General features: G+C 36.7%; 1 protein-coding gene across 3 annotated transcripts in view; it reads left to right on the top strand.

Moving 5' to 3' along the window:
- The window catches only part of DMD (dystrophin), a 2,676,723-nt gene that overhangs the window by 1,453,243 nt on the left and 1,201,232 nt on the right, over nt 1-22,248 (top strand). The gene's annotated exons all lie outside the window — the stretch shown is intronic.

The following is a 22,248-nucleotide window of genomic DNA, read 5'->3' as shown; positions in this document are numbered from 1 at the left end:
AGAATAATAATAAAGATCTAGAAGACCAGACCAGATGAGAGAAATAGAAAGAGTAAAGCTATTGAAATGTTAAAAAAAAAAAAAAAAAGATGTTTAAGGGCTACAAGAGCAAGGCTTGAAGTACTTTAAGTGTGAAGAACACACAAAAAAATGAGATAAGGGAAGTTAAGTGAAAATCTTTACTGAGAAGAAAGAGGATTATAAATTGTGAAGCTTTCTATTTTCTTTTGTTTCATTTCTTAATAAAGAAACACCTGTGGTAAATCCGGGGCATTAGGAAGCTAGAACTTTTATAACTGTGATATTTCAAATGTTGTAACAAAGGAAATTAGATTATAGATTGGGTTTAAAAGCAACAAAATTACTTCCAGTTCCATTTTTGCAGGATCTTGTGCATAACAAGAAAATAGCTACAGGGGTGCATTTAGATTTTTACTATCCTGCACTGGAATTTTACTTGTCTTTACTGCATCCTGGTCCCGTTGGTTTTAGAAACTTATATCAATCATGAATGATACAGAGGGTGTTAGTCACATATACAATCATTTATTTATTGGCTGGACAGGTCCGTGAGTTTTCTTGAGGGAGTAATCATCAACAAAGATAATATACCTTGTATGAGGATTGCCCTCTCTAGACCTATTAAAATCAGATTCCTGATATGTGCATCGCTTAAATATTTCTTTTTGCTTCAAAGTCATTTTAGTCACAGGAGATGTCTTCAATCAATGATATTTGCCAAAAAATAGTTTTATAGTGAATAACTTTGCGAATATTAGAAAATACAATAAACATGAATTCTTTTCCATGAAATAGCTCTCTGAATCATTTTCAAGGTAACATTTCTGCCCATGGCGTTTAAATCTTTAGATCGAAGACTACAAATGGATAGAACTTAAAATACTTAGCTCACAAATGTTCTATTATTCATAAGATAATGGAGTTTGGAGGTAAAGACAAATATGCAATTTAGCTTTAATAAGTAAACTCACGAAGTAAAACTTGCTGATTATACTGCCTTTTTAACATACATGGACTATTTTTCAACATAAAAGAAACCTATGGATATTTGGTTTTCATTCTTATTTCATTCTGCTGGAAGCAGTAGTCCATGGAATGTATGAAAAGAGTTTGAAAGTGAACTTCATTTAAATTTCTTCCTCTGGGATTCAAATATCTGAAACAATTTTTGAAATCAATACCTGAAGGCTAGAAGAAGATGGGTAGAGGAGGAAGGAAGAACTATTACGGTTAGACTTTGTTTTCATTTGTCTATTATTAGATGGAAGAAGTCTCTTAACACTCCTCTGGGGAAAATTTTTCTCCTTTTTCTTTTCTTTCCCAGGACTAAGACATGTGTTTCATGTCTCTAGATAAGGAAAATCAATGGAGAATTTCATGGAAAATGCTCTCTCTTCATTCCAGGATGGAATTCTCATGGCAATTTCATTTAGTGAAAAGTGACCCCCCAAAAGACAAACATCTAGTTTATTCCATAAGTGTTAATAGTGTTATTTTAATAAATGTACAAAGAGGCCAGATTTTGCTAAGTGCCTGACAATAATAGTCATGAAACATAATTTCCATTGACATGTTTACATTATTTGACATAATGGATGGATCTAGTGAGATTGATAACACAATGCTGTGCCTTCATTTTCTAAAATTTAATGATATTTATTCTTCCAAGTCATAACTATGTACCCAATAGCCAACATTCTGCAATAGCATCTCTGTTATCACATGCCCAGTGTTCAATGTATCTCTTTCTTGAGTTTTTTTAATGGAATTGTGTCTTGTATTTTGTACTAGAACTCTAGTAACAAGGAATAGGAGAGATGAACAAAAAATGACGGTCATTATAAATAATAAATCTTATGAATTCTGATATGAAGTTTCATGATGTTATTTAGATGATTACTTCAAGTATACACTACTATTTCCTGCACTTTAACTTTTTAACATATTAGACTGTTGTCTTAGGTTTTATTCCCCAAGAAATAGATTCTGAGACATACATGTGCATGCTGAGGATTTATTGGGGAGTGCTCTTGGGAACAATACCTGGGAGGGAGTAGAGGAAGCAGGATTGGGAAGAGGGAGGGCCTGAACAGTGATGCAGTTGGAAGAAAAACTTCAGCCGTTCCCATGTGGATTTGGGAGGATCATTCAGAGTTTTCCTGAGTGAGGCAAGGGGGATGAACCTTTGTAGCACCAAATCCGTTAGTCATTAGATATGAGCCCCCCTCTTTATCCCCTTCCAGGCACTGTAATTTTGGGCAAGGAACCTCCCATCAGCTGAGAGAAATTTCTGGGAAGGGCTTAGCTGTAAACTTTTAGCAGCTAACACTCTAAGCAACTGGGAGAATGAGTGCGTCAGTGCTAATTGGTCAATCTGAGTGGCACACCACAGCATCCACTACAGTGGTCATATATCCCTATTGAGGCAAATATTGCTTTTAAGGGGATTTTTTCATACCTAGTAATGTATACCAGTAGTAGTATAGCCTAACTACTAAATTTTTAACAGTTTCCTTGAAGCATAATTTACATACAATAAACTGCACAATTTTAAAGACTACAGTGTGTTAAGTTCTGGCACATGTATACACCTGTGAAACTATGACCACAATCAAGATAATGGGCATATTCACAGGGCCCACTGGATGGAATGGGGGAGAGTATGGGCCATGATGTGGACCATTGACCATGAGGTGCAGAGGTGCCCAAAGATGTACTTACCAAATCCAATGGATGTGTCATGATGATGGGAACGAGTGTTGCTGGGGGGGGGGGGGGGGGAGAGGTGGGGTGGGGGGGTGGGGTTGAATGGGACCTCATATATATATTTTTAATGTAATATTATTACAAAGTCAATAAAAAAAAAGAAGATAATGGGCATATTAGCCACCCTTCCAAGTCTCCTCTTGGTAATCCCTCTCTTCTGGCCCTCCTCCAATCCCCAGGCAACAACTGATCTGTTGTCTGGCACTATAGACTAGTTTGCATTATTGTAGTATTTTATACACATGCAATCATATAGTAAGTGTTTTATTCTGGTCTTTTTTTCACTCACAAGCTACTAACTTTTATTTGTGGATGTATTCGTTTGCCAAAGGGCTGCCAATGCAAAGTACCAGAAATCTATTGGCTTGTATAATGGGGATTTATATGGGTAAAAGATTACATTTCCAAGGTCGTGAAAAGTCCAACTCAAGATACCATAAAAAGTGTGTTCTCAACGTGTTGAAGCAAGATGGCAACAACCTCTGCCTAGTCTCTCCTTTGCCTCTGGGCTTCCTCTCTCAAGCCCAGCTGCTCTGCTTTCTTCCAAATTTCAGCTGCAAGCCGGCATAGGGCTTCCTGTATCCATTTTGGCTGTTCAGCTCTCTCTCCAAGCTCAGCTGTAAGCTATCAGGCAAATGGCTCATCTCTCCCCAGGGCCCCAGCTGTTCAAGTCTCATCACATGGTAGGATCAAAAATGGCAGAGCTCTCTCTCTTCCTGTCCATCTGAGTGAGTCTGTTTATATCAGACCCAGCAAGGGAGCAGGGACTCAACCTGAGTCACACCTCAGTAACATAGTCCAATGAAAAGCCCTACAGCAATTGTATCAAGTGATTTAATCAAAAGTCCCTGAACCAAATTTAATACAAAGATTCTCCCACCCAGAGGAATAGGTTAGTTTACAAACAAAATCTTTCTTTTTTGGGGATTCATAAAATAATCTCAAACTGCCACAGTAGATAGTATAATTATGGAATAAGTGAGTACACATATTGTGAAGCACATAAGTAAGGTAATAAAAACATTCCAATGTGATTCTGATACTAACTTCATGCATCTGCAGAGCATATTTTAAAATGCCATTATTTTAGCATTATTCCTCAGGTTTCAAATGACCCTTGGTGGTTTAGGCAGTTGCTATAAATTTGTAAGCAATCCTTTTGAGAGGCTAACATTCAACTAATTACCTAAAAAAATACTTGATCTAATTTCTGGGTATAGCAAAAGAATACTTTTCCTCCAAAAACCAAAATTTTAAAATTTGATAATTGGTTACTATTATTTATAATTGCTCAAAATAATTAGTCCTGAAATTGAGTAATACTCTCCTTTTTTTAAAAGTTTATTTATTTATTTCTCCCCCCCCCCCCCCCCCCCCCCGCCCGAGTAGTCTGCTCTTTGTGTCCATTCGCTGTGTGTTCTTCTGTGACCACTTCTATCCTTATCAACAGCACCGGGAATCTGTTTCTTTTTGTTTCGTCATCTTGTGTCAGCTCTCCGTGTTTGCGGTGCCATTCTTGGGCAGGCTGCACTTTCTTTCGCACTAGGCGGCTCTCCTTATGGGGCGCACTCCTTGAGTGTGGGGCTCCCCTACGCGGGGGACACCCCTGCGTGGCAGGGCACTCCTTACGCGCATCAGCATGCGCATGGGCCAGCTGCACACGGGTCAAGGAGGCCCGGGGTTTGAACCGCGGACCTCCCATGTGGTAGACGGACGCCCTAACCACTGGGCCAAGTCCACTTTCCATACTCTCCTAATATTCCTCCTCTACTGTCCATACCACACAAGAATCTCCCAGGAAAAAAAAAAAATTAGTTTTGCTCTTTTGACCTCAATCATTTTCCTACATCAGCCATTCATTAAAAAAGTAGTCTGCATAATTACTGTAGGAAGACTTTTGTAGGTTGGTGTTTTGAGGTGTTAATGCTATTAAGAATAAGATAAACAATTAATAAACTTGAAATTTTTCAGTTATCTTAAACTTACCAAATCAGTAGCACCATCACTTTCATTCCCATAATCTGTACCGTAATTAGGCTTCCCAATTCCATAAACATACCACCATTGTTTCCCATAAAACCATCAAGATAAAGCACCCATTGTCCTTTCTTCATACCTCCTTGCACTTTAATTACACTTTCAATATTTACTGGGTTCAGTAGATTCTTCCTTTACAGTCCTTTTCTTGTCTTCCCTTTCTTTTCATTCTCCTTGACACCAACCTCAAGTCAATAGATTTCTTGTAAGAAGTCTCTTTACACCCAAACCTCTGTCTATTTTGACAGGTTAATCTTTTTAAAGCAGCACTTTCTGCTTCATATTTTCCACCACAGAAACTTTCATGTTTGTTTATTTATGGCCTTGGTTTTAAACTGGTAGCCCCTGGAGACAAGTGAGCTGGAGGATATGTTTTTCTTGGTTGTTTTGTTGGGCCTTCAGGGAGCTTTAAAAGGCAATCAAACAGGCAGGGGTTGGACTAGTCAACACAATCAGTTTAGTGCTTAATGCTGTATACTTAGCACAGCTTTACAATTTTATGTGTCCCCCATGTCCCCCGAAGGCATTTGATTTTATAACCCCCTAGCCCAGAGGCTAACATCAAAAATTCATAGTCTGGCATTGATGACCCTAAGTTAGCTTTTCTGACTTGCATCTCCATACAACCTCACAGCAAACCAGATTTATTTTTCATCTGAAATGCCCTTATTGTGCACATCTTTAGAATATAAGTTCACATACAAAGAGCCTCCCCACCTATAACGACTAGGAAGCTGAAAGTCAAAAGTAAACTACTGGAGATGTCCCTTGCAAAAGGCATGTCCAGGCCCCAACTCTTAGTCCTGTGGGTGTGAATCCATTTGTCAATAGGACCCCTGAAGTTGTTAATAGTTAAAGTGTGCCCAAAATGAATGAGGTGGGCCTTAATCCAATCTGGTTGAAAGTCCTTAGATGCAAAGGAAATTGAGCACAAGAAGAGAAGCCACAGGAAAAGTAAAACCCTGAAGTCATGGGAACTTGGAGGAAAGAGGAATGGACATTGCCATGTGCATTGCCATGTGACATCGAGAAGCCAAGACTGAAGATCTCCTGCAGCCAGCCCCAGAACAAAACAGTCTTCTGGAAGAAAGCATTACTATGCTGAAGCCTTAATTTTGGCCTTCTCCTAGCCTCAAAACCATGAGCCAATAAAACACACACACACCCTTTGTTTAAGCAAGTCCATTGTATGTTATTTGTTTTAGGAGCTGGGAAACTAAAACAGAGAGATTTTGGATAGTTCACAGAAATGAAGGAAAAGAAGGCAACTAATGTCCAAGGAAGGATAAAAGCCAGGATAGCACTGAGTAATTAGGAGCTCAGGGAACTTACTTTCATGGGTGCTGCGTTATCAAAATGACTTAGCTCTAAAGTCTACCATCCCTATTTCTCTCAACTCTAGTTTCAAATTCCTATATCTAATTGGCCTAAATGTTGTCTTAATCCTGACCCCTTTATAAGTCTTACAGGGCACTGTGACTGAATGTACCCCCAAGATAATGTGGAATGGGAGAGGAGTAATTTCCCAAAGGAAAACCAAGGTGTTGTTATCCAAAAAGTAGAGAAGATATTTAGTCAGAATAATTGATGCTAGCTGCCATAACATAAAACAAACAAACAAGTCTCAGTGGCTTAACAAATGTTTACTTTTTGCTTCTGTAAAATCGAATGTAGAACAGACCCTTTTCTCCACACAGTGACTCAGAGAACTAGATACCTTCCATCTTATGACTCTGCCATCTCAACATTTGAACTCCAGTGGCACTTCAAAGGGGATCCAAGGAAATGACATTGATTCTTAAGCACCTCAGCCTAGAAATCATACATCACTTCCTTCACATTTCAGTTTCCCAGGACTCCATTACATTGGCCCCAATGCAATTTCCAAGGAACAAGGGAAGGAACACTGCATGTAAGAGAACACTGGAATATTTGGCAAGCACTAATTTTCTCTACCACAGAAAGCATATTGGACAGACCGAAAAAAAAAGGAAAAAAAATATCCACTAAGTGATCCTTCAGTATCCAGTTCAAATGCTACCTTTTCCATCAAGGCTATCTTGATCAAGCCGTCAGGAGATTATTAACTCCTCTACACACCTGGAGCATTACATTCCACTTAGATAATATGTGGCTGTTCCTTATCATATAAGATATATTATAAACTTATTTGAGACAGTGAGCAAGGGTATTAATTTATCATGTTTTCCCATAGCATTCAAATATTAGTAGGGTCTAAGTTATATAAAAATCTTTGAGACCAGAGTACTAGTATTTTCTTTATAACTGTGTCTATCACACAGTTTGTGATGGATGTTCCATAAAAAACATGTTAACTTACTTTTCAGGCAGAAAGCAAATTTCTCAAACATTCTACCTTATGCTGTATTTTATTTGCAGTATATTCATCATGAATATAAATATAATACAATATTATGAAATCATTAAATTCAATTTAAAATAGAACAAAAATCTTGTATATATTTAAATAAAACTTTGTATTTCATAGCATTTATAAATGATTCAATATAGTCATATAAAACTTAAACCAACACAATAACTTACCTAATATGGAGTATTTGCATTGCAATGCATAGAAGTGATTGTAAATTTTATAAGTTACCGTTTGTATTGAATGTAAAAAATATATTTAATTTTCAAAATAAAAATATTCACACTCTTGGGTGACATCTGAAAATATCAGTCACTATAAATACTGCTGGATAGTATATAATTAGTATAAATTTAATGAAGTATCTCCTGTAATACTTCAGGGCCCCAAATTGAATGTTTCTATTAAGTGACAGAGAGTTTAAAGTTAAGCAAAAGATACATTGTCAAAACAAAGATTTTCTTCGTTGTCTTAAGTGAACCCTACGTCCTCTTTACTACTGTGAATAAGATATATATGCTTTTAGTGTTCAGTCACTTCTGTCTATAATCATTTAAAATAGTTATTTGTATCTAAAATGATGTTATGGGAGTACACAATTTATAGTACAGGAACATAACTCCATTGAATTATTTTGGCTATTTGATACTTGAGTCTTGAGTCTGAAATAATTTATTTTTGTATTTATATATATATGAATAGGAAAAGTCACTAAGATTTTCTTGTTCACAATTCTACCCCATAGCCCTGTTCAAAACGGTGAAAAGTGGTATTTTACCTTGGTCTGTAGCATTCACGCCAAAGGGATTATGTTTTCAGGCCTACATAGAAACATGTAATTGATATATTTTATAGTTAACCATTTGGGTGCCAACTTGTTTCATGTTACACAGCTTAGCCTCTCCCAGACTCAGGTGCTTTCACTCAAAGCAGTATTCATACTGTCATCTTCAATAATAAAATAAAACATACCACACTGTATTGATATGAAAGATTTCTTTCTGAGTTTTTCATCTATTCCATAATATACTAGTATAACTTGGTGATCTTATGATGAGAAAGCATGATTTACCTGAAACAGTTGAGTCTGGGTATTAATATTGGACTAACTTCATTTGAGATTGCAACTTCAGTGTGACATTCTGGCCTTGGTTTCTCATCTGTGCGCTGATAATAACATTATTCTATTTCTGTCTCCCAATGTGAAAGGTCCTTTAACTTTGAAGACATGTTCTCTGTGAAACCAAGGAATTAGTAGCACAGTTTTCTGTAACAGGAGCCAGCAAACATTTTCTGTAAAGAGCCAAATAGTAAATATTTTAGGCTTTGACAGCCATATGGTCTCTGTTACAACTTCTCAACTCTGCCATTTTTGTGGGAAAGTTATCATAGACAATATGTAAATGAATGGGTGTGATATGGTTCTAATAAATTTTTATCTTTTTTTTTTTAGTATGAAAAGGGATTTATTTCACCTTTTTTTTTAATGTAACTTTTTTTTATTGATTTTGTAATAATATTACATTAAAAATATATATGTGAGGTCCCATTCAACCCCACCCCCCCCCCCCACCTCTCCCCCCCCCCCCCCAGCAACACTCGTTCCCATCATCATGACACATCCATTGGATTTGGTAAGTACATCTTTGGTCACCTCTGCACCTCATAGTCAATGGTCCACATGGAACATAAATCACCAAATCCCATTTATAACCAAATTAATGAGTGATATAGTCACTCTCAGTGCAATAGTAAAGATGGTGGAAGAATTGTATATATTCAGCATTTACTGACCCTCCATACCAGCCCTTATCAGTGCTTTCATAGTTCTTGTGAACATACACCCCTACCATAATATGAATCACATTATTTTGTACTTACTTGTTTACACAACTTCCCATTCTCCCTCTCTTTCCTGACTACACATACACACACACGTGCACACACACACATGAACCCCTCCTTCGAAATAATGGTTATATTTTATTTCTTGGCTCATTGCTTGGCAAATAGTAGTTACTCAGTAAATATAAATAGCAAGTGAATGAACAAACATGTCCTCTTTTTCCTTTCCAACAACCTCTTCTCATCGCTACCATACCACCACACAACCCCACATCTCACCTCCCACACAGCTTATGTCAAACAAGAAAGAATAAATTAGCCTGAAGAAAAGGTTTTGCAGAAAAGTTTTGAGTTTTAAATAAAAAGGGGGAAAGAGATGAGGATGAATGATAATGACAACCAGAATGGAAAAATGTATGAAGTAAAATCAATTGTAGGTTTATGTAAAGGTGAATATTACCCAAGCACAATTAATTAAGGAGCAGGCCCAGATGACTAAGCATACTAAAACCAAGAGTTGACAATCTAAACTGAATGTGACTCTCACTAAGCATATCTGTTCTAAAAGTTCCAGTCTTCCTTTGACTTAGCATACTCTGTAACCTTAGTACTGCCTCCTGCCTATATAACTTTCCATCCTCTGAAAATATGAATTGCATACTGTTTTAGTTTTCCAGCTGCTAAAATAAATAGCATGCAATGCATTGGCTTAAATAATAGAATTCTTTTCATTTAAAAATTTATTGAAGTATATCATTCATACATGAACATACACAAACAATAAGTGTATAGTAAATGTTGTGAACTTAAAAAACATACATATCATCACACAGGGCTCCCATTCATCCATACATCAGCCCACCACCAACATTTTGCATTGTTGTGAAACATTTGTTAAAAATTATGAAAGAGCATTGTCAAAATATTACTTATAACTCTAGCCCATATCTTACCTTTGCTGTGTTTTCCCCCAACCTACCCGATTATTAACACCCTGTATTTGTAGTATATATTTGTTACAGTTCATGAGAGAATGTTCTCATATTTGTTTTGTTAACCACAGTCCAACTTCCACCACAGGATTCACTGTATTATACAGTCCCATGCCTGGTATAATCCATTCAAAATGTGCACTTAGTGGCTCTCATTTTCATTACAGAGTTGTGCTGTCATCACCCCAGTCAATTTTAAATGTTTTCATTACTCCAAAAAGAAAAATCCTATAACGCTCCCATATACTCCCCTAATTTTGTCTCTTAGATTTGATATATCTTTCTTTGCCATTGCCACAAAAATATTACAATATTATTGTTAACCGTTGTCCATAAGTTACATTAGTTATAATTTTCCTGTGTATCACCATATTCTTAACACTTTGTAAAAGAACATTCTTATATTTATACTATTATCCACAGTCTTCATTTACCATTGAAATCATTATGTTACAGTCCCTAGATTATCCTCTAGCTATTGACATTTATATTACTAGACTACCTCTTTCAGCCTCAATCACATTTATAAATCAGTAGTGTTAGTTATACTCACTCTATTGTTGTCCCATCAATGCTATTAATTTCCACACTTTTACGGAAAACCTTATTAAAATTTCTACATACGATAAACATCAGCTCCCAATAGTGGGAATTTATTGGCTCAAGATTTTGAGTCCAAAGTCAAGGTGTCAGCAAGGTGATGCTTTCTCACTGAAAACTGTGGCGCTCTGGGGCTGGCTGCTGTGATCCTTGGTCCTTGGCTTTTTTGTTGCATGGTATGGACATGGTGGCATCTCCTCCCTTCTCCTCTGGGTTCCATTGACTTTCAGCTCTGGCTGCTTCCTGTGGTTTCACTTTCTGTGCCCTTCTCTATAATGCCTTCAGTAATAAGATTAAGACCCATTCTGATTTAGTTGGGCCACACCTAAACTGAAGTAACCCCACCAAAAGGTCCTATTTACAATGGATTCACACCCACAGGAATAGATTAAGTTGAAAACATGTTTTTTTCTGGGACACATCACTCCAAACCACCACATATAACATGTACTTTTTGGCACCGAGTAATTGTGACACTTTGACTTAATCCTCCTAAAGTAGAAGCCAGCTCAGTCAACTAAGTGACCATTTAGCAAGCAACTTGTATTCCCTAGATCTTCATGGAGCTCTAAAAGACATCATGAGCCCCCCAAGCCCGTAGCCTTTTCCATTTTTATTCAAATGAAGATGAGAGACAGTGATTAATCATTTTTTTCTCTTCATCTACCTGTTTCATTTTAGAGTCATTCATACGCCCTTAAACTTCTCTATGAGGTCATTAAATACCTGGGCATTGTAATTCATACCTGCATCCTCAAAGCCCATTGTGGTGCTTGGAAAAAGGTAGACACAAATGTTTTCTCTCACCTCCCTGGCTCTCTACCAGTAATCTACTTATCAAGAAATATTTTAAAACAGTGGAAAGCAGACTTGGCTCAATGGTTAGAGCATCTGCCAACCATATGGGAGGTCCACAGTTCAAACCCAGGGCCTCCTTGATTCGTGTGGAGCTGGCTCACACGCAGTGCTGATGTGCGCAGGGAGTGTCATGCCATGCCACCCAGGGGTGTTGCCTGCGTAGGGGAGCCCCACGCACAGGGAGTGCGCCCCATGGGGAGAGCCACCCAGTGCAAAAGAAAGTCCCGCCTGCCCAGGAGTGGCGCCACACACACGGAGACCTGACACAGCAAGATGACGCAGCAACAACAACAACAACAACAACAAAAGAGACAGATTCCCAGTGCCGCTGACAAGAATACAAGCAGGCACAGAAGAACACACAGCAAAATGGACACAGAGAACAGACAGCTGGGGCGGGGAAGAGGAGGGAAAGAAATAAGAAATAAATCTTAAAAAAAATAAAATAAAAATAAAAATAAAAACAGTGTAATATTTCTTAGGCATGTGCTAAGCACTGTAATACTCATCATAAGTAAGGGCACCATTAGCTTATTTTCTTTTTATTCATCTACTCATTTATTCATCAAATGTTAATTCATTTCTGATTTTGTCCCAAGTTCTCTATAAAAATCCTGCCTTCTCTGAGCATGTAGACTATTGGGTGAGACATTTAAGCCAATAATCGTATACATGAATGCATATTTAGAAGTTGCAGTAACTTGCTGTGAATGGAAATTAGAAGGCACTATGAGAAATTATAACCAAAAACAAATGCTATAGAATAAGGGATGAGAAGAGTATCAGTGAGGAAAGGTATTAATGCAGACAGAAGAGAGATGGCTCTGGACAAAGCCTTGAGGAAGTCTAAAATTTAATGATTAGTTACGGAATAAGCCTGCAAAGAAGCCAAGAAATAGACAGTGAAGTAGGAAGAAAACCAGGAGATGGGGTTTCACAGTGAAACCAATGGTCAATAATGGCTAACTGTCTGAGCTTAAGACAGCAGTTATATTTGTTCATCAGTGCTGAAGACACATTGGAGGTGGATGAGCATAATGTTCATTGTGAGTACAGTGCCCTCTACTGTCTCCTAATTTTTTAATGTTACAGTCATTTCTGACACTAAAAGATTGGGAAGGTAGAACTATGTACTAAGAGACAGATTTTGTGTCAAAGGAATCCAGAGTTTAAGATTTTGCTTTTGGCCTATATGAATAGAAATCCAGTAGGCAAAAGAAAAATAAAACCTGTTAAGTTAGGTAAATAAAGTTTGATAAAAGAGTGCTATTGCTTACTAAGTGAAGTAAGAAGAAATTTGCATCAATATTAACTCCTAAGAGAGTGAGAAAAATCCACATTTACAATTTTTTATGTGTTTCCGAAATAGACAGAAAGCAAATATAATCATTTTGAAGACAGACTGTAAACAAGGGAAAGTGCAACTTTAAAAATAATGTACATTTATATGTTAAAAACACCATATCCAGTATCCTACAATGAGTAATACATGTGAAGCTCCTGTAAATCCTCCAGATAAAAAGTTCTATAGAACTATAAACTGCTGTAATTATTATTGCTGTTTTCAGAAATATAAATACATGTTTTCTATGAACCATGGGAAGAGTTTAATTCATCTTTCTAGGAAATGTTTATGTACAGAATGTTTCAAAATGCTTTTGAGGCAAAAGTGAGTCACTCCGTACAAAACAATTTTAATGAAAGAAATAAAGCAGGTTAATATTAGTTGGTGATTGCAAGCTGTAAAAGAGAGCTCATGGCTGAATGATAGCAGCCATGACTGCAACTCAGATTATAGGAGCTTAACCAGATATCATGGCTCCTGTTACAAAATATTTAGGTCCCTTTTCCGTATTTGGTCTGTGGACCTAGGATAAGAACAAAAGAATCAGAAGCAACTTTCCAAAGGTGGCCTGTCCTTCCTGTGGAATATTGACTGGAGAAACAGATTTCCAGCTTTTCCAGCAATTATTGGGTGTTATATCCAGTTAAGAGCCCTACTTTGAAATTACACTGACCTGAGTTTGAATCTTGGCTCCACCAATCCCTGACTATGTGAGTTTTGGAATATTGCTGAATATAGCTGAGCCTTAATTTCCTCACTAGCAAAATGGGGATAATAACGCTATGACTTAGAACATACTCTGAGATTCTTTTCAGTATATTCTAGTCTCTTCTTCAAGTATCTTTTCACTCTGGTTATTTCAAGATTCTTGGAAATTATGAACAGTAACTCATATTCAGGAAATTAAGGGGGCACCATTTGTTCAAAGGAAAGTTTTTGTATAATGACAAACATGATGTTTGTTACACTTTAATAATGAATAGCCTTAGATGTAAGGCCCTGTAAAGCTGTGTTTGCAGTGCTATAGTTCATTGAATTGGACAATTCTGACTTAGCAACTGAAAGAAAATCAATGTGATAAAAACAAATATTTTACTACTATTTTCAACTTTATTTTTTTCCAATACTGAATGTTTTTTTAATTTATTGAAATATATCACTCATACATAAACATACATAAACAATAAGCATATAATAGCTGTGAACTTACAAAACAAACATATATAACATCAAACATATATAACATCTCACCCTACCACCAATAACTTGCATTGTTTTTAAACTTTTTAAACTAATAATTAAAGAGCATTGTCAAAATATTACTACTAAACAAAGTAGTTTTCCCCTAACCAATCCGATTGTTATTATCTTTATATCATTTATATATGAACACACATAAACAATTAAGTGTATAGTAAAAGTTATGAACTTACAAAGCAAACATACATAACATCATATAGGGGTCCAATACATCAATCCTCCACCAACACCTTGTATTGTCATGAGACGTTTGTTACAAACCATGAAAGAACACTGTCAAAATCTTACTACTTTAAAGACTTTTCAATGAGTGGCCAGAAACAGGTGGTGTAAATTTTTACACATACATGCATTTTGATATTTGAAACTATTCTGGCACATGGGCATGTGAATAATTGGCAATTCCTCTGAGTTTGAATGAAAATAATTTCCAAATAAGAATTGGCCCTTTATTTCATGGGTATATTTTGCTATGTATAAGAGATTTGTCTGTTTGGTTTTCCACTTATTTTTTAAACCTAGCATTTTCTATGTACTTTTTCTACCCTCCTGTCTTGCTTCCTATATGTAAGAATTATACTTTTATTAAAATGAATATTTCACTATTTTGATCATGATACCATGTCAGCATATTTTAAAGCAATTCCTATCTCTTTATCTTCATTATTATATTCATGTGTTTAAAATCCAGTCTGGGGAAGCATATTTGGCTCAACTGCTAGAACATTCACCTACCACATGGGAAGTCCAGGGTTCAAACCCCAGGCCTCCTGACCCGTTTGATGAGCTGCCCCACGTGCAGTGCTGATGCGCACAAGGAGTGCTGTGCCACGCAGGGGTGTTCCCCCCATAGGGGAGCCCCACGCACAAGGAGTGCACCCTGTAAGGAGAGCCGCCCAGCATGAAAAGAGCATAGCCTGCCCAGAAGTGGCGCCACACACACAGAGAGCTGACACAATAAGATGACGCAACAAAAAGAGACACAGATTCCCAGTGCTGCTGACAAGAATGCAAGCAGACACAGAACACACAGCAAATGGACACAGAGAGAAGACAACAGGGGGAGAGGGGGAAAGGAAGAGAGATAAATAAAAAATAAGTCTTAGGGAAGTGGACTTGGCCCAATGAATAGGGCATCCACCCACCACATGGGAGGTCCATGGTTCAAACCCTGGGCCTCCTTGACCTGTGTGGAGCTGGCCTATGTGCAGTGCTGATGTGCACAAGGAGTGCCCTGCCACGCAGGGGTGTCCCCCGCGTAGGGGAGTCCCAAGCGCAAGGAGTGCACCCTGTAAGGAGAGCCACCCAGCAGGAAAGAAAGTGCAACCTGCCCAAGAATGGCGCCACACACACAGAACCCTGACACAGTAAGATGACGCAATAAAAAGAAATACAGATTCCAGGTGCCACTGATAAGGATAGAAGTGGTCACAGAAGAACACACAGCGAATGGACACAGAGAACAGACAACTGGGGCGGGGGGGAGAGAAATAAATAAAAAATAAATCTTAAAAAAAAATAATAAATCTTTAAAAAAAATCCAATCTGACAGCTCCAGAATAACAAAATTATATTTATTCTCTCATAATATGTCACACCAACCTGATATTGATAATTTACTAGGTATACTAGGGATCATTGAGCAATTAATTAATAATTAATTGTGTGACTACTAATTCAAGTTTTATTGAGAAACCAGGAAATTGCAATTACTAGCATTATATTTGCAATGTGCTCTTTGCTTGCTTTCTGCTCTTATTTATTTTTGGAGTAGTGTCACAATTCATTACCATCCTAATGGAAACAGACTATAAAGTGGGTATCTGAGTGCTTTTTTGCCTAATGTGTGGCAATTTATAATTTAATTGTAATTTGAGTTGCTAATTACTGTCAAATAATTATTTAATTTCTGAGTCCAAAGATTAAAATAGATATGTAAACAATTCAATGAAAGAATATGATCATATAATTTATACAATTTCATTATTTAATCACTGTATGACTTAAAGTTTTATTTAACAAAAGTTTTAAGAAAGTATTTTTCTAAATTTATGATTTTTTTAGAGAAGTGTATAGGTTTACAGAAAAATCATTCAGAAAATACACATCACTGTAAGGAAACAGTTAAAAATAACCAGGGTGGCTTCTTCCTTGACACTAAACCCCTGTATCAATGTGGTGATGATCATGGAGGTTGAAGATTATAAAATATCTTCCCTTCAATACATATTTTCAGACTCGAACATTTCCTTCATCTCTCCTTGACATCCACACTTAAAATCTGCCAAAAATGATCATACATAGAGTTGTGATTCATTCAACAAATATTATACCCTCACTATGATTCTGATATTGTGTTTAAGGACCAGAAATATGAAACCAAATAACATATGGACCCTGATCTCAAAAGATTTAAAGAGAGAAGAAGAATTATCTACCCACGATTGCAATGTAGAGTAATAAATGCTTGGGGTAGGGTCTGCATAGGGATCTGTGAGAGTAAAAAATAAGGTCACCTAACCCAGTCTGAGAGTCACAGTCATGAAATAATTAAATGAGGTGATCCTTTAACAGAGTTCTGAAAAACATAGAAGAATTAATCAAATGATGGAACTATTAAAAAGAAACACTGATTGTGTGTTAAAATAAATTGTGACTGTGCTTATCTCAGAGTCTAATTGCCTTCATTGATAAAATCAAATCATAAAATTAACACTAAAGTTTTTCCTATCTTTAGTACCTACCACCATACTTGACCTATAATAACATTTACTAAATGAAGTATTTCTTGAATAAATTTCTTATGTTCATTGTCACTACTAGCAATTGGATTTTCAAAAGGCAGTTCCACATAGATGCTGCAGAATTTTCAGGTGAAATAATATTATGGGTGAATTTTACTTTGACAAACTTCCAATTTTTTTAAGCAACATAGAGGCAGATGAACAAGATTGACAAAATGTTTGCAATTGTTAAATCTGGGTGGAATTGGAACAATATGTAGTCCAGTTCTTAACATGGGGGTTCATACTGTTCTTGATTTTTTTTTCCTTCTGTGCCAGCAGTTGTTATACTGGGCTCACCAATTGAACTTAAATTACCTGGGACTCTTAAAAAATAAATCAGATATTCTAATTCAGTTGTTCTAAGGTAGGGCCTTGATATAGCTATATACAGTATATACAGTATGTGTGTGTGTCTTTATTTTTAGCTCCTCAATTGATTAAAAAATTCATAAAGAAGCAGTTATGAGCTTTGCACCTGCAATTCTAGTGCTTTCCATTAGGTGGTGCAAGGTGTAAATCATAATTTCAGGCTTGTAAAGAGAACAAAACTTGATGTCTCATTATGATTTTCTACAAATACAGAACTCCTTATTTTAAAAATAAAGAAAATATAATACAAACCAATGACTTCAAAGAAAAAAATTAATTAGGGGTAGGCACTGATAAGGATTTTCTCTTTCATTTTACATGCTGTGATACACCAATGTTTAACTTGACGGTGGTGTGCTGCAAACGTTTTGTACAGTCTTGTTAGAGATGACTATTAAATTTCCGGAATTTGGTGACCAAGTCATTAAAAACACAACCATTATTTAAAATTAAAATATATGAATCTACATTCAATTATATTCTAGAGGAATATAATGTTCAGAACTCATCACTGTCTAATTATTTTATTACATTTAATTATTGACTATGGTCCTGATATTATTTATGTCTTTTGTATCGAGTGGTGGAAAGACTATAGAAAAGGATACTACCAATTTCACTTTTAGTGATGTTATGTTGGTAGCTTGAAACTAACCGTTATGAGAGTATTCAAATAAGTTCTCCCCTAAGGAGTGCCAGTTGTTAGACAATAACCAGGACATCACTAATTCTACATTGTATGATATCCCCTTGTTCATAAGATCTTGTGCCAGTAAACATCACACTGGACTTGGATCCATAGGTTTTAATACTTGCTTTAATTACCAGTTTGGAATAGCATTAAGTGAAATCAGCTTCTGGACTAATTGTTTTTAATTGCCATTTACCCAACCTAATCCTTGCCAGGGTATTTTACACCCAAACACTTTTGGGTTTATTTTCATACATACTTGCTTTGTAAACAGAGAAAAAAAAAGCTGAAATTTTTACTCTTTTTATTTTTTACCCCAGTCCCCAAAATCATATAATTTCATCTCATGTATGTTTCCTTAGTTAAGTAAGGTCTTACTTAGCTAGCTTTCAGGATATACATATCTCTTTTTTTTTTTAACATCTGCTCTTATTTATTTATTTATTTTTAAGATTTAAAAAAAATGTCTCTCCCCTCCCCTCCTCCCCCCAGTTTTCAGCGCTCTGTGTCCATTTTGCTGTGTGTTCTTCTGTGTCCACTTCTATTCTTGTCAGCAGCCCAGGAATCTGTGTCTCTTTCTGTTGCGTCATCTTGCTGCGTCAGCTCTCCATGTGTGCGGCACCACTCCTGGACAGGCTGGACAGGCTGGACAGGCGTTTCTCCTTACAGGGCGCACTCCTTGCTTGTGGGGCTCCTCTACATGGGGGACACCCCTGCATGGCACGGCACTCCTTGCCCACATCAGCACTGCACGTGGGCCAGCTTCACACATGTCAAGGAGGTCCTAGGTTTGAACCATGGACCTCCCATGTGGTAGGCAGACGCTCTATCCATTGAGCCAAGTCCGCTTCCCATACATATCTCTTTGAGTCTTTGATTAAATGCAAATTAGTCATTAAAAGGGTTAATTTAGCTGAATTCAACAATTTAAAATTCCTGCTGTCAAACAGCATTGGTTTCAAAATTGTTTGTTACCAACTGGAAGATAGTTTTGCGGAACGAATCAATGGCTACAGATTAACGTAAATAAATTTTGATTACAAGAAATACATTTTTATTATATAAGTAGTGTCATAGAATCTCAAAATTAGAACATTGATCTAGAAGAATTTAGATATCAAGAAAATGGAGCTGAAAGGTAAATTATTTGCTTAAGGCCCCATAGTTAATTGACAGCAAAGCCAAGATTATCCAAATTTTGTGGTCCCTAGTTTAATATACATTCTAATAGACTGCTTTCTGCCTTAAAATAGTTACAGTTTTGCTTATTCAGTACCAAAAAGGAACATAGCTACAAAAACTCTTCTCTCCCAACTCTATCTTCATTTCAAGGACATGTAATAAAAATTAGGTTGATAGATGGATAGCTAGAGATATGGACAGAGCTATACATATGTCTGTGCATTCTTACTAAACAAGATTATTAATTATTGATAATGAGATAACCCAAGCCCCAGGAAATGAAGTAAATAACATGATTTTAGCACCCTGAGAAGCAAATTTAACCACAATGTTTCACAAGATGTTACAGGGTGCGTAAATATATATTTTACTTCAATCAGTTTGACAAAAACATGCAAAGGTAATACCAAATAAAATAGGTAACATAATTTTGGTGTATACATCTTTAGAAAAATCCATGTTATTTCCCTTTCAAGCTTCCCTCTTTTGAAAAAGAGTGACATGTATCAACTTGCAGGACACTGAAGTTAAATAAGGTAATGTTAAAGGTGACATTTCAGGTAATAAAGCTGTGCTGGAAGATTCTATTGACTTTGTTTCCAGCGTAAGTGTTATTAATGACAAGGGCATTGTGGTTTGGGGGAAGAATAATGTGCCTGACCCTGACCTTGATTTCTGTAATGGAAGCTAGATGGCCCAGACTTCTCTTTGTTACTTGATTACCGTGGAACTTCTACTTTGGTTACTGGGCGGGTAGAAATGTAGAACCCTCAGAGTGCTTGGAATATCATATAGGCTATATACCAGACAGTGTTTGCTAAAGAACTGGATTTGAGGTGGAACTGGAATAATATATGGACCACTTCTGAATGAAGTAACCAAAGATGTGTGATTATAATTTGGGTCCCTGCATTAGGAAAGAAAGCTCCTTTTATGTTTTGGGAAATTAACTCTAATCAATTGATCTTGAATCTCTCTAGAAAGGGCATGATGATATGCCTGGTCTAGTGAACTGTATAGAGCAAGCTCAATTGAAACACATATGTCTCACAACAGAGCTTCACTCAAGACTTTAATGTAGTGGCCCCTAGATTGAGCCTATATCTTATGGAAAAAATAGACATTATGCTGGCGTCCATTAAAAAGAAATTCATATTATAATGGGATGTATTTGGTGTAAGTGGCACCCTCACCTCCAAAAAATAGCGATTAAAATATATAAAATAAAATAAAAATTTTTTCACATACACACATCCCTCATAAAAGACAATCTTCTCCAGGAACAGAAATGTGAATCAGGGAATGGGACAGAAGTACTGGCAGGCTTGGCTCTGAACCACAAAACAACAGTGGCAGCCAAGAATTGGGATGCTGTGGGTTAATTGAGATTAAAATTGCTTTAAGCAAGGTGTGGAACTGGACAGAGCTTAGTTTTCAAAACCGGAGACTGTGTTGTGGCTTCTCCATTCATGAAAGAAAACTGGGGAAAAAAGTGCTGCTTCAGGGTACAGCCTGGATGGACAGTTTAGATAAAGCTGTGGGCCTGTGGAGGGCTAAGAATAATGATATAACCTTGCAGCTAGAAATTGTGTCAAGCTGTTCTCTTACTTGATAAATGGATAGAAATTATCCCCAACAACATGGCAGTCCAGAATTTCAAACCTTAATGGACTGGATTGAGATCACAGTAGGCAATGTGGAAGTAACTACAAAATGCCAGGTGAGGATACAAGAGGAGATGAACCTAAGACAAACTTCACCATGCACCTATTAAATACAAAATGGAATACATACATTTATTTGCACTCCTTCCCAAATTGTTCCAAGATAACACTAAAAGAATAATCTGCAAAGGCACATCAAGCCTGTAAAAAAGGAAAGTAATACAAAGAAATTAATTTGTTATGCAGAACCCCAGAAGGACTCCTGAATTGGTGTCACTAGGTACTTCAGAAGGCCGTTGTCCTGAGTGGGGCTGGAAATAAAAGGATTGTTTGGAAGCCATTAAGAGATGCAATTAGATGCCAAGTCTTCAGCTCAGAGTAGCTAGTAAACACTAATCCTCTTCCATCCCAGCAGATATAAGAGAGAGGTTTGCTTTCTGGTGAGACTGAAAGAGAACTACTCTGGATATGTAGACATGGGGATCAGTTCATCAAGGCACGAGTCACTCATTGAAAATGGGGATTAAGTTAAGGTCAGCATAGTGAATGGTGAGCCTACCAATTACTCCTCTCCCTCCTGGCTCTTAAGTTTCTGTCCTTTGGAACCTGGCTGGCTTAGGGGAAAAGGTTTATAATTAAGAATATGTTATGATCCACCAATGAAATAGCCAAATCCCTGCCTGATGACTCAGTTAATCATCTCCATACATGCACAGAGAGCTTCCAGTGAACATTTTAGTGCCTCATTTTAAGAGACAGTCAAGGATTTCCAAATATTTGGGAAAAGTCCCTAACATAAAAGCCACCAAAAATATAAAAAAAACAAACAAATAGACATATTGGAGAGCAACAACAACATAAATAAAACAGGAAATTCTGGAAAAACTGAGGTGAGGCATCGAGCTGCATGGAACTTAAGAAAACTTGTTAAAAATAACTGTAACTACAATCTGAGTGAGACTAGTTAATTCTGTCCATAATATAAGAAAGAGCAAGAGTCTATGTAAAATGATATTTCAGAGAAAGAAAATGGGTTATTTAAATTAAAAGTTTAATATTAGGAATAAAAATTCAACAGAAAAGGTAGAAGATAAATTTGAACAAATCTCACAAAAAGTAGTAGAAACAAAGAGATGGAAAATCAGAGGGAATATATAAGGTTCTTAAAGGATCATTCTAGGGAAGTGATTCTCAACTGGGAACAATTTTGCCTTTGCAGAGGACATCTGACAATCTTTGAAGACATTTTTGATTGTCACAACTGGCGGTGAGGGGGTGAGGGTCAAATGTCTATAATGCTGAGGTTGAGAAACCTTGCTCTAGGTAGTTCACCACTCAAATAATAGAAGTCACAGAAAAAAAGAAGAGAGAAAACTATGGAGAAAAAATTATCAATGAAATGACGAATTTTCTTAGAACTCAACAAAATGAGTCTCCAGA

Source organism: Dasypus novemcinctus, chromosome X (genome assembly GCF_030445035.2).
Source record: "Dasypus novemcinctus isolate mDasNov1 chromosome X, mDasNov1.1.hap2, whole genome shotgun sequence".
Taxonomy (NCBI): domain Eukaryota; kingdom Metazoa; phylum Chordata; class Mammalia; order Cingulata; family Dasypodidae; genus Dasypus; species Dasypus novemcinctus.
This window is presented reverse-complemented; position numbering and strand designations above follow the sequence as displayed.